This window comes from Odontesthes bonariensis, chromosome 14 (genome assembly GCF_027942865.1).
Source record: "Odontesthes bonariensis isolate fOdoBon6 chromosome 14, fOdoBon6.hap1, whole genome shotgun sequence".
Classification (NCBI taxonomy): domain Eukaryota; kingdom Metazoa; phylum Chordata; class Actinopteri; order Atheriniformes; family Atherinopsidae; genus Odontesthes; species Odontesthes bonariensis.
The window spans coordinates 14,380,457-14,393,414 of NC_134519.1; the positions used below are offsets into that span (position 1 = coordinate 14,380,457).

General features: G+C 38.2%; 1 protein-coding gene across 3 annotated transcripts in view; it reads left to right on the plus strand.

Moving 5' to 3' along the window:
* Nucleotides 1–217: 217 nt before the first annotated feature.
* The window catches only part of LOC142398835 (RNA-binding Raly-like protein), a 52,402-nt gene continuing 39,661 nt past the window's right edge, over nt 218–12,958 (plus strand). For 2 of the 3 annotated variants that reach the window (XM_075483045.1, XM_075483046.1), the window contains exon 1: nt 219–348. The gene's annotated coding sequence lies outside the window, so the exon portion shown is untranslated. Of the gene's footprint in view, nt 349–12,958 lie in introns of all 3 variants that reach the window. The other variant, XM_075483047.1, reaches the window with a different exon arrangement.

A 12,958-nucleotide genomic window follows, 5' to 3' on the forward strand; every position in this document is an offset into this window, starting at 1 on the left:
TAAAAACCACAAATCCCACCATCCTATATTAACCCTCTTCAGACACATGAGTGCCCCTAGGTACCTTATTAAGAAAAGCTCTGAAAGCTCTGCAAAGAAAAATCAACGAAACCACCAGAATAAGCTCCAATCTGTTCCGGCAGCGAATATGTCGGTGTAGCTTGTAAAAGAAGAGCTCGGACTGATTCAAAAACTCTGGCCAACCCAGAGTCACGTGACACAGCCACCGGCAGCGAGCGAGAGCGCAAACGGAACGCAGAGCCTCGGTGTACACCAGCCTGCACACCGCCAAGCCTCCACCGCCATACGCCCAGTTTCTTTTTAACTGAAACCTTTTACTCCCGCCCGGTGAGTACCTTTCCCACTGAAATTTTCTCAGACACGTTTTTATCCTCTTTTTCTTCCGTCCTTGTCTTGGTGTTCCGACATGGAGAACATGTTTTCTCGTTTTCTGCATGCAATGATTGAAATCTTGGATGCTGAGTGTTGCTGCTCGGACGACATCCACAGAGAAATAGCCCTACGTGCTTGCAGACGCTCTTGATATTTTTCCCCTCTTCTCTATCTTCCTCTTCTCCTCCCGAAGCAGCTTCTTAACGAGTTCACTTGTTATGGTCCCAATCTTTTGCTTATTTTGTGGCTTTTTCCCCTACCTTTGTCTTGGCTTATTTGGGTGTGATTTTGGTGCTTTTATCTGATTTTGCAGTGCTTCACTGGTGTTGGAGGCTGCCCCTCTCTGAAAGCGCAAAATAACTGTTTTGATTTTCGTCTTTGAGGATTTTGATTTTCCATTAGATGAGGAATTTAACTTTGCCGGAGTTTGTTTTGGTATTTTCATTGCACTTCTCCATGCAGCAATTTGGAACTTTTTGCTTTTTGGTTGAGTGTCTTGGACAATTCTCACTCAAGTATCAAGCAGTTTTATATCTTTTATTAAAGTGAAACTCATCAGAAATACCCAATTCGCCTGCTACAGTTTGAGGCGTCTTAATCTGCAATATATGTTTTCTTTATTTGGGGAACTAATGGGTAAAAAAATAAAAATGAGTCAGGTGTTTGCTATTTGAATACATCTTATTAATTGGGGAAAAAATCCAAGCAATGCCAACCATTTTGTGCAAAAATATAACTGAACAAGTTGTGCTTACCTATTGCCTTTTCACACACACATTTTCACAATGTTTGGAAATGAACATGAACAACACAATTAGACCTGCAGAGAAACTTGTACTGAAGGAGTCAAAGAGCTAGGGGGAGAAAGAGTTCGGGAGGGAGGATCATAAAAACCCAAGCAAATTCTGCTGCAGATCATTATGCAAATCAAGCTGATAGATTTGATTAATAATATGACCTTGACATGCAGCCAGAACTCACCCACAAACCTGCAGGCAACAAATCTAGAAACACACAAAATCTCCCAAAATTAATCAACAGAAAGTCTTTTAAATGACCTCTGGGATCACTGCCTAAAAAATGCTTGACAAAAGTTTTGTTTTTGTGCTCTGTTAGAGGAACAGACTCAAGACAAACCCTTTCAATCATCCTCCAGAGATGTATGCAGGGACATTTGACAGCTACTCCAGCCTTCAGACTTTGCAGGTCAGGGAACAGGTGGGGGAAGCCAGGCATGAAATATGCTGCTACGCAAACAATACTTATCTCTCACTGGGGATGAAGTGGGAGGCTGGCTCTGGAATAGCCAGCCTATACACGCATGCACTGAATCACTATGAGCTCTGAGAGGGAAAGGAAGGAATGAAGTTTAGTCAGGCATTTTTGGATCAGTTAGTAATCTGTGTCTGTCCAGCAGAAGCCTGTCTTTATGATTCTGCACTCACGGGCCGGGATGATCACTGACCCTTAGAAAGTGTATGATGTGGGCTGCCTCAAAGCCATGCACCACAGAGTCTATCTTCAAGAAATGGATAAAAAAATAAATAAATTTCATAGCAGCCCCAGCTTTCAGACTATAGGTCAGAGAACATATTAGGGGAGCAGCTTCTCTCTGTCTCTTTTTATATATCTGCATGTGACTATAACCAAAGAGAAAAATAGATGAAGGACGAAGGCAAGTAGAAAGAAATTTGCTGGCACGCTTGTGTGGGAGAGTGTGATTTACACACATGTATAATATCCACTTCAAAAAGAACAGTTCTCTGTTACATTATGTATGTGGCAACACCCCCTGCTCCTTATTAGATCTGATACTCTTGTATGCACATATTCACACCTGCATTAGTCATATGGAACACATTTCTTAAGACAGGGCCTGTGTGTTCAACTATTGGAAAACAGCAGATTAAGTTGCTACATATGCCCATGCTTGCTGAGCCAAGCCGAGTTTTGTTCTGAGACGTGCCTCTCAGCATCAGTATTTCAGCACCATGGATAGTTTTTTTTATTCCCCATTCAAAGAGATGGAGGTTGATTTCAGCACCACGGACAGCTGCCAACACTTCATTACTCTGGCAGCTGGAGCGGGCTGTTTCTTGCCTCGGAGTCTGGAGTGTTTCTACTCACTAACCCCATGGCCCCTTCACCGCACACGTCTTACTCTGAGCTATTCCAAGCTCTGCTTCATTCAAAAAGCTAAGAATGTAGTCTCACCATAGATAAGAAACAAAATGATAATACTCTTCCAGAATGGGTTGGGATAGGATTTAAAAATACTCGAAAAACTAAATTTAACCTTTTTCTTTAAAGACCAAAACTGAAAGACCAGTGAACTCAAATGGTGTATCTGAAGACTCACTATTTGTGCTGATAAAATATCATCAACACATTCTTGTATACCTTTATGAAAACTGTGTATTTATTTAAAGTACAGAGTGCCTTGAAAAGTCCATTAAGAAAAGAATCACCATCATATCATTTGGTTGATTTTTGTGAAGGACAGCAATTGCGTAGAAATAAAAAATGATTGATTTTAAAAGAAAATCAATACTTATTCGGTAGCAAACCATCTTCAATTGTTTTGACTCAACAAACAAAAACATGAAGCGAGTGTCATAACTATTCTATTCTTTTGAAGATATTTTAGACAGGAAAACAGTTTTTTTAATACACAGGTCGACATACCAACTAATACTCTTAAAGTCAGTAATCTATCATATTGTTATAGTATTGGTTATGTTGCCTGTTGTTGTAGTAATAGAAGGCCAAGAGAGTAATTGATTTCGGTTGATATCATCCTTCCAGTTGCAGAACAAATTTCATATAACTGACATTTCCTTTTTTATTCAGTTAAATTTTCCTTACCCTTTGCTCATTTTCCTGTGTCTGTACCAAGCCTGCACATCAGTCATATGCAACCCATTTTGCATTTTGGAAATAAAGAAAAAAAGGATTTCCAAGGACAATTAAATTGGGTTTAATCACGCCAATTCTCCAGCAGTGGGGAAATGATCATGTTACAGCAGCAGGAGAAAAATGACAAAACAGAGAAAACCAGACTAGATATAAGCAATATAAGATTAGCAATAAACAACAGTAGTATGTGTCAAGTGAACACTGCTGTTAGAAAAAAAGTTTTATTTAGCGAAGCGGTAATTACACATTGAAATAAAAGATACTGCCCATGTAGCAGTGTTTCCCACAGATGTGAAGGCAATGTGTGGTGGGGGGCCACGGGGGGGGGGGGGGGGGGGGGGGTAAAAAATAAAAATTCTTCGAAATAATTCCTTCGTTAATAATTGCTCACGCAGAACTTTATTGTATTAACCCATAAGAGCCCAGACCCATTTCTACTAAAATGAAAATTAAGGGGGTTATAACACAGACTAAATAGACCACATAGAACCCATTTCAGAATTTTTTTCCAGAATACCACCCCCCACTGTCAGAGATCTGTAATGTGACATATATGTCACATTGGGAGTTAAGAACCTGGATAATTTCTCCATCAAGGAAAATTATGGGGCACGTAAGGATGTGTGACACCTGTGTCACGGTGGGTGACACAGGTGCGGCTTATCTGCAGATATTCACATCTTCATTGTAAACAAATTAATAACATAGCTAATTACACTGGTCGGACAGTTCAGCTGTTTCAGACTGATACCTCCGGTTCAGGCTGCTCCTCATCCTCAACACGCACTTCTCTCTTTCAATCGCGGAAAATATTTTTCAATACTCATCTGGATTGAAGCAGCAAACATTCAGTATAAGAGTTTAAAAAAACTACTTTATTTGATTCACAGCTGCTAGTGTTTAGACCTCGACAACCCAACTACATTATTTATTTATTTATTTATTTTTACGACAAACTTGCGACTAGTTAACTTTATAAAAGAAGGCGTAATCGCTTCTTTGCTATAGGACCGGACGGGACGGGACAACATTGTATTCAAAATATAAAATATTTTTATAGGACTTTTTAATGTGTGATTTTATAAAGGTGCACGTGATACCAACCTTTCGTGAATTTCGCCAGCTGTCTTCTTTCAGTTGAGCCAGAGCTATAGAGCTAATCTAACGCGACGCTGAAGCTAGCAAGCTTCCAGGGAAGCACGGAGGGGAGGGGCTGTGTGTGTGTGAGTAGGTTATGCGAGAGAGACGCGAGGGACAGAGAGACTGAATGAGAGCAGGGAAAGGAAATGCAGCTTAACGAATACGAGTATTTTTTAAAATAGCGTTAAAAAAATAATAATAACGAAACGCAATATGTGGCGGCCGGTGTTGAATCTGTGGCGCACCGCCACGAATTAGTCTATGTGTGGGAAACACTGTGTAGGAATGTAAAACAGTTCAAGTAATTTTTTATATTTATTCCCATTTACTCCTATGTAGTGATCATGTGAAATGAAAACTGTATCAGATTTATGTTTTGTTGTCAGTAGCATCAGAGTAAAATTGCATAATCTGTGATGAAACTACTGTATACATGCACTGAAAAGTCAATGCTGAAACACTATATTGTTCAACCCTTGAAAGTAGCTCTTTACACTTAATAATACTTCATGATGTGAGGTGTAGCTCTTTGAATAATGGCCTTTTTAGGCAACACTTGGAAAGGCACTGTAGATGTTAAGGATAAGCATACAGGCATTACACAGTAGTCTATGTATTTGTGGGTTTTTTTTATAAAAAAAAAAGCCATAAACACAGATTAACATTATTTTTTCTTCTTCTTTGTTGATACTTTTTTCTCTGGATTGTGTTTGCGATTGAACATATTGTGCCCTTCAACAAGTATGAAACCTTAGAGGACAAAAAAGTTCTCTTCTTAAAGTATATGAAACAGCTGCTCATATTTTGAATGTTTTTTAAAATACAGTGGCTGAAAATTCACTGCTTGTATTCAAGCCAGTGAGCTTTTTAAAAGTTGCATTCATTGTATAAATATTGTATTGTATTACTGTATATTTAGTTAATGGAATATTAGATTTCAAACTGTTACAGATACCTCAGATAACTTCACTTCAGTTACAAAACAGCATTGTACTACTCTCTGAATATGTTCCTGTTATATTAATCTTTTAAATTGGAACACATAGAGCAGGAATTCCTAATCAGGGACATTTTGTCTGAGCAGGCGTCATCTGCTTCTTACAGCAGATGCAGACATTTTGTGGATAAGCGTAGCTCGTTAGAGAAAATAAGCTTGATTACAGCGCAGCTTCTACATCTGACCTATTTCCACTGGCCTGAGCTACTTATAACTGGCCAACTGAAAAAAACAATGAGAAATACACCACATTATGCTTTTATATAAACGAAAGTATCAACAAAATCCCATTTGAAATGCACCCTCACTCTGAACTGGCAGGTTTAATGAGCGGATCATCTGAAAAAAAAGTCTGGAAACTTTGTGTAGAGCTCCACTGTTGTCCTAAAACCATTAAAAACTCATTATTGAGCCTGCAACCGCCCTGAATGTCACTAGCACATTAAATGGTAGTTGTCACATATTACCTATCTCCTAAAGAGTTGGCCAGTAAATGCCTTCCTCCATTGGACCCTATCTATTCAGCCTTTGTTGTGGCTGAGCAATCCTTTCAAATCAGTGGTAAACAGATTTCCATGTGAATTCCTCCAAATGACTCATCAAGTGAAACATTTAGTTTGAACCCATAACGTGATCTTTTTTAATAACCTACACCAAAACTGCCTTGAGCAGCTTGAAACTAAAGTAAAACAATGAAGAATTGAGACTAAAAAAAATCCTGATGACTGTACTGTACTGAGTTATAACTGAGCCTCCTAGGAGATGAAGAAGGTCACTTCTTAGTCATGTTGGGTAATAAAAACAAGCAATGACGTACATTGTTTTTGGCCGATTATCTTCAAATAAGGAGAATCCAGACTCTTGCACATGATGACACTTTCCATTATTACATACACTGCCCTGGTGTTTATTCTTCCTCATAAAATAGCACCTAATAGATGCACTGTGTACTCTTGTTGAGAGACATTTTGCTAACCTCTACAGTGTTGAACTGTTTCAGGAAATTATTTAGTGAGTTTCAGTAATCTATAAACATTTAAGACCTTTTTAAAGGATATTTTGTTTTAGTGGTTGAGAGTTTCAGGTAGTGAAGTCAGATATTGGCTTAATCCATTACTGGCTTCAGGTTTTTTCAGGCTTTTTGTTGCTACCAAAGACTTTGAGCAGTTATTGAACCAAAACTTAAAAACCTCTTATCATCTAAACAAACATGTTTATTTTACATTTTTCCCTAAATTTTACCTTTGATAGACCTCTGACAGAAAAATAAACATGAGTTCTACGAATCAAATGTTTATTTTTAATGATATTTGTGTTTGTGTTCTGAAATCCCTGTGAACAAATACAGGAACCAGTCAACCAAAGGATCATCATGAGAGAAAACTGCCTGTTTGTCTTCAAATTTTTGCTCTTTTTCTTTCATTAGGTCTTTCCTAGTGGTTCTTCATTTGCATTCAGATGAGCATTTGTTTAGTGTTTGTGACATTGCATTTATGTACTCTGCTGTTTCTGTGTCTCAAAAATCTGTTTCATGCAATAAACTAAGACTATTGTCAGCCTGTAATATTTAACAGCACACTGGGGCCCGTTCTTCCTTTTAAATTGCAAATTATTCCTCAAATTAAATTATAATCAGTTCTTAGTCAGTTGTTTTTAGTATTCACAGTATGGAGACTCAATTTCATACACATCCAGCTCGGCTTTGTGCATTTTTGTGTTAATTTGATCACGCCTGCAAATAATTTAGGTGCTCATCTGCACATTTGTCAGCTTTTACCTCTAACCTTTCAAGCGCTGCTTCAAATCATTAAGTCAATATGAATTCTCACTTGACAGCATCCCGGTGTCATAAAGCAAACATATTTTGTTATCAGCTAATTACTCACAGCTCTGGTGACCCAGTTACTTTAGCATAGTGGCGCAGAAGCTATATTTGGCAGTCATACAAGAGAAGATTTAAGGAAATGGAGAAATATGTCCATGCCAAGAGATATGAGAAAGCATGGCATATGTTTATGCCCCCAAGCAGAGCTGTGGACTCCCCTGCTACAGCAGCAGGTGGAGTCTTTTTTTACCCACTTTATCAAACAAATACGCATGGAGATGTGGGAATAATCCTTCATTTCAAGTGCTTTCCACACTGTGAGAGTGGGGAAGTCTTTCGTAGACTAAGAAAAATAACTTTTATTAATACTCAGAAGGCAACTGTGTGATGTATGGTGATGCAATAGAGAAGTTCCGGAGTCAAACTCCCGAAAGCAGGATGTTACTCCAAAATCAATGTAGGAGCCATTTGCCTTCAAAATCAACACCTTAGAAACCAAACCTATAATGCTACAAATCAAATCAAATCAAATTTATTTATATAGCACATTTCATGTACAAACAATTCAAAGTGCTTCACATAAAATAAAAGCATTGCAGCAGGGAGTGGAAGAAGCATTAAAAATACATAAAAGAATATAAAGAGAAACAAATAAAATCATTTAAATGAATTTAAAAACAAGCAACGGTCTAGATAAGTTAAAGATATTTCATGCATAGACACATGAGAACAGAAATGTCTTTAACCTGGATTTAAAAATGTCTACATTTGGTGAAAGTTTAATCTCCACAAGCAGCCAGAAGTTCTTCAAATGACACAAACAGAGCCCAACCAGCAGCTTTCAGGTATCTAATTAATTTACTCTGATTTTAAAGATAATTAGTCTTGCTATTATCATTATTATTAGATGCAAGATAAAATATCTTCCAGAGACATGACTTCATCCCATCTCGCCATGTTTTATCTGCTTGCTGTCATTCGGGTCAAAGCTATTGGTTGCTGCAATCTGATTACAGTACAGCTCATTTTAGACATGTGATCGTCTGCCCATAGTCTTCATGCTTCAGAAAGCCTCCATAAATATTCCCAGCAGAGGGGTGGGGAGGTGAGGTGAGAGATAAAGCTGATGGAAATTGGAGTGTATCTTCCTTACAGGACCTCCGCATTGTCATATAGCTGTGGGCTCCAACACAGTGAAGCCTCTGAGTTCAAAAAGTCAGTTCATTAAATGTATGAAGAATATGTTAATGATAACCGGCTGATGGAATTGTAATATAAAAGGATAGAGTCACACTAATAATTTATAAGCCAGCGCTACCTACCTACCTACCGCATCATGTATGAATACACTTTTCCATCTTTGATATTCTGGTCTGAGGCCCAGTTCTAAGCTCCTTGAAGATGATTGGCATTGCAAATGTCCCCCTCTCTTTTTGAACGTTTGCTCATTCCCTCCTTCCATCTCACCTCCATTTATTTCACTTTCTCTGCCACCATATCTCTTTCTCTCCCCTTTTGTTGCCATTTCCTCTCTTCTTCTTCAGTTCACACTCACACAGATATTATGCAGAAGGCAATGGGACGAAAGAACTGACAGTAAAAATATATAAGAATGGTGCTTGACAGTCATCCGTTCTTGTTAAAATCCACAGAAAATTTCTGGTTCATAGTAAACAGTGCTTCAAAACTCCAAGGCAAGTCGCTCATTATATTGGTGCAACAGCAGGCTATTCTCTGTCTTTTCTGCACTGATAGCCTGTATTTACTGTACAAGCCCTGCAGGAGAGATTAGATTCAACTGGGCTCCTCTGGGCCAGGAGCAAAATGGCCCAGCTAGGACATCTATTCATTAAGTCCTTAATTGCTAATTGAGGTCTTTGAATGATTGTTAGAGTATTAGCTGTGTAATTTATGCCTGCAAGGAAGCAGGAAAAAAAATGAATGAGGGCAAGAGAGCGTTATTAAAAAGGACATTCATGGCTGTAAAATGTTATTACACAACCACCTTACGCTAACTCATGAAATTCTGCTCATTGCTTTTTTCTTTCTTTGACAGACGATTTTCACCATTTGTCAGCGTTAAATCTATTATGTTTTATGATTAAATATCATTTAGTTTGACTATGCACTCCACATTCTAATTTAATCTTTTTTGATTGAGCGTATTATTTGGTCTTTGTGGCAGTTCTACGTTTGCAATAACGATGTTTCTCTTTTTGTGTTTGAGTGACATTTAGAAAATCAAAGCAATCATATGAGCTGCAGTTATTATTTGTGCTCTAAATTCTTCCTGTAATAAAAGCCACCGAGTGATTTTTAGCACTATTTTCAGCAGTGATTTGAAAAATCCTCGTACCACATGCTGCGTGCACTTGCACTAAAAAGCAGAAAGAAGAAAAATAAGCTCTACTTTTATGCAGCCTTGCTAAATGTATGTTAGTGCACGTTTCTTCCTTTGTGTGGCTCGGAGTCAGTGGAATGAGGGAAAGGGAAAAAATAAACTTGCTTATACTTAACACTGATTGCATTCTCATGCATGTGAAATATCAAACTAAAACATTGTTAAAAACTTGTTCATTGTTCATTTTTAAATAGTTACACTTTTAAATGAACTATTCAGTGAGCGTTGGAGGTAATAACAGGAATAGATGTTTTTGATTCAGACAGATTCAGTTTAAAAAAGTATAATTAGATAGCACTTAAGCCCACACAAGTCAATCTGTAATTGGAGGAAGGCTACATTTGTGATGATATCCTTTCTGTTTTCTTCAAAATGAACATATTTTACCTAGTAATTCAAAGTCGGTCATATCACTCGCTGCCACTGTACTGGTGTTTTGAAATGAACGGGTATTGTGTCTTTCATTCAGTTTAGAGCATCTTGGTTTCAAGACACTTACCTAAATAAAATCTATGATCTTTTTAAAAGTTCAAATAACAAAGAGAAGTACGATTATTCTTAAAGGAACTCCCACTTCAAAATGAAGAAGCCATTTCAATTCATTGCCAACACAAGCGTGGTCAACTGATTCGTGTTAGTTTTTGTTATCAAGGACCCACAATTAAGTGATCTTAGCTTAGCATTAGCGAATCCACAGGAAGAGGGAGGAAAAAAGTTATCAGTAAAACCAAACACACTTTAGTTTCAAAACCGATTCAGTAAATTAAGGGAATGTCTTAAATCATTGTAAACAAAAGTCTTGAGTCATTAGTTTCTTAAAACGGAGCTACAGTTAAGTGTTTGTTTCAATAACTGTGTAAATTGTAAATAAAACAGAATTACATTTGTAAAAAAAATACTTTAAACTCCTTATTTACTTTAAATTGGTACAAAACATTGAAAGTCAAAAGTATTTATTTCAAACTTATATCAACAGTGTGAATTTTATTCCAGCAAAGTGTTTGAATAAAAGTTGGGACGATGGCACTTTACCACTCTTCTTTCAACAACACTTGTTTGAGAACTGACCAGATGAACTGCGACATATGTTGCAATACATGGAGAATGTGGTTTGGCGTTGTCTTGATCAAATGATTAAGACCTTCCTGAAGAAGATGTGGTCTGGCAACAAATGTTTCTCCAAAGTTTGTATACATCATTCAGATTTAGTTTGGCTTCAAACGTAAAAGTTCCTCATGCCATATACATTAATGGGCTCCCATACGATCACAAAGGCTGGCTTTTGTGCTGTAATTTCTAATTCATCTCTAGCCTGGGAATTCCCATGCTGCTTTGCGTGCGATTTCATTCACACTGCAAAGGCAGCCTGGAAACCACCGCCCTTATTTTTGCCAGAGTTTGGGAACCAATCGCAGAAGGGGCGGGGGGGGGGGCAGCAAGACGATGACGACGTCTATGCGCGACACCAAAGCTTGTAGAGTGTTAATCCAACATGGCAGCGGACACAACGTTACCGTTCAATGCAGCCTTAGAAAGTGTTTTAAGTAGCTTAGAACGCAAGTTTACTTTTAAAAAAGAGCAACGCGTCTTCTTCTTCTTCGAATTTCTGTCGCTCTACATACGTCATCTGGTATAAGTGATATAATTGGCTATGAATCGCGCGCAAAGCAGCATGGGAAGAACCAGACGCCATTTGAGAGACATTCGTAGCGCCCAATAAACGGCTCTAGGCATTCGTAAACCACGCCTCAAATACGAGAAAATGCACACCTAGTTCCCAGACCACCATCTCATCGAGATGTGGACGCGTCAGCCAGGCTTATTCATCTCAGTTCTTCCCATCAACTATCACCATTCTGGATCTTGTTCATATTTGTTGTCTCCTTTGCATGGTAATTTTAGCTTGATGAACTGTGATCTCTGAGAATCGTTTTTAGAGGTGCTCCTAAGCCCATGCGGTGATTTCCACCACAGAATGGTGTCTGTTTACAAGTCGGTGCTGCCAGAGGATCTGAGGATCAAAAACATTCAACATTCCAACACTTATCTGTTTGTAATTTTCTCACCTCACTACATCATTTTTTCATTCCTAATTTACTTTGTAATGATGTTGCAGCATGAAGGTCAGTTACAGTCATTTTTCTTGTGTCTGTCATCGATTGAATTTTAAGACGGTTTTCAGCTTTTATGGCAGCACTTTTAATAGTTCTAACGTTTTATGATGCCGACGTTCTCTCAAAACAGTTGGGACAAGAAATAAGTTTAGACTGTCTAAAATGTTTCCACATTTATGTGCTTGTAATGTGGTTGGCTTTTATTTAGGCAAAAGAAGTAAACCATTTTATGCAACTATATATTTTTTTTCCACAGAGGAACCAAGAGTTGAGATTATTATCCAAAAGGTTTTCTTGGCCCGATGAAGCAGATGTGTCAGTGTATCTGTGCAGACTATAAAAATGTTTACGAATAAAACAGTCTGATTTTCCTCTTTTGATGACAGTTAAAGTTTCTCATCTTATTTAACATACCATCATCATGCTGTAGATAAGGTCCTGCAATGCAATATTCAAGTACCAGTGGGTGAATGGGGCTTGAATTTATCCGTCACAACCAGTATGTATTTGTCATCGTATATGAGCTAGTTTCATCTTTTTTCCACCGACAGGAGCGTGAGTCAGTGAGGAGAGATCAGAGAGGAAGTGCTAAAATGATTACTTTCACCAGTTCCTCGCCTCTTTATCTCCTGAGAATTCAGAATGTGCAGCCACTGACTGTCGGTGTGAAAGAACCAAAGAGGATCCATGAAATACCTCAACTTGGAACCTTTGCAACATGAGAGGATGCTGTAGAAGCCCCAAAGAGAAAAGCATCACTGTCAAGCGTGAACTTCTCTGTTTAAACACAGAAATCTTGAGAAACAAAACAAAGTGTTTGTCAGGAAAAACATGCCAATGATGAGCTGGGATGCAATCACAGCTCCACTGATGCAGAAAATTTTTATTTTGCATTAATTTCTGGAGCATTAAGGGTGCCAAGATTAATCCAGCCCCATCTCTCCTCTTCTGTCTTGCCTATCAAGCTGCTTTGAATTCAGCGTGTTTTCTGGCCTGGGACGTTTCCACCAGGCGTTTGCTGGCAGTTGTGCCACATGCTTATTCTTAAAAGGCTTTGAGGGTCTTACAGTCTCATGAATATTGCAAAAGAATCATCTTTGGAGTCTCTTTCTTCCCCGTGTTGAATGAGCAAGAGGAATAATACAATTCCTTTTTTACAGTTTTCATTTTTA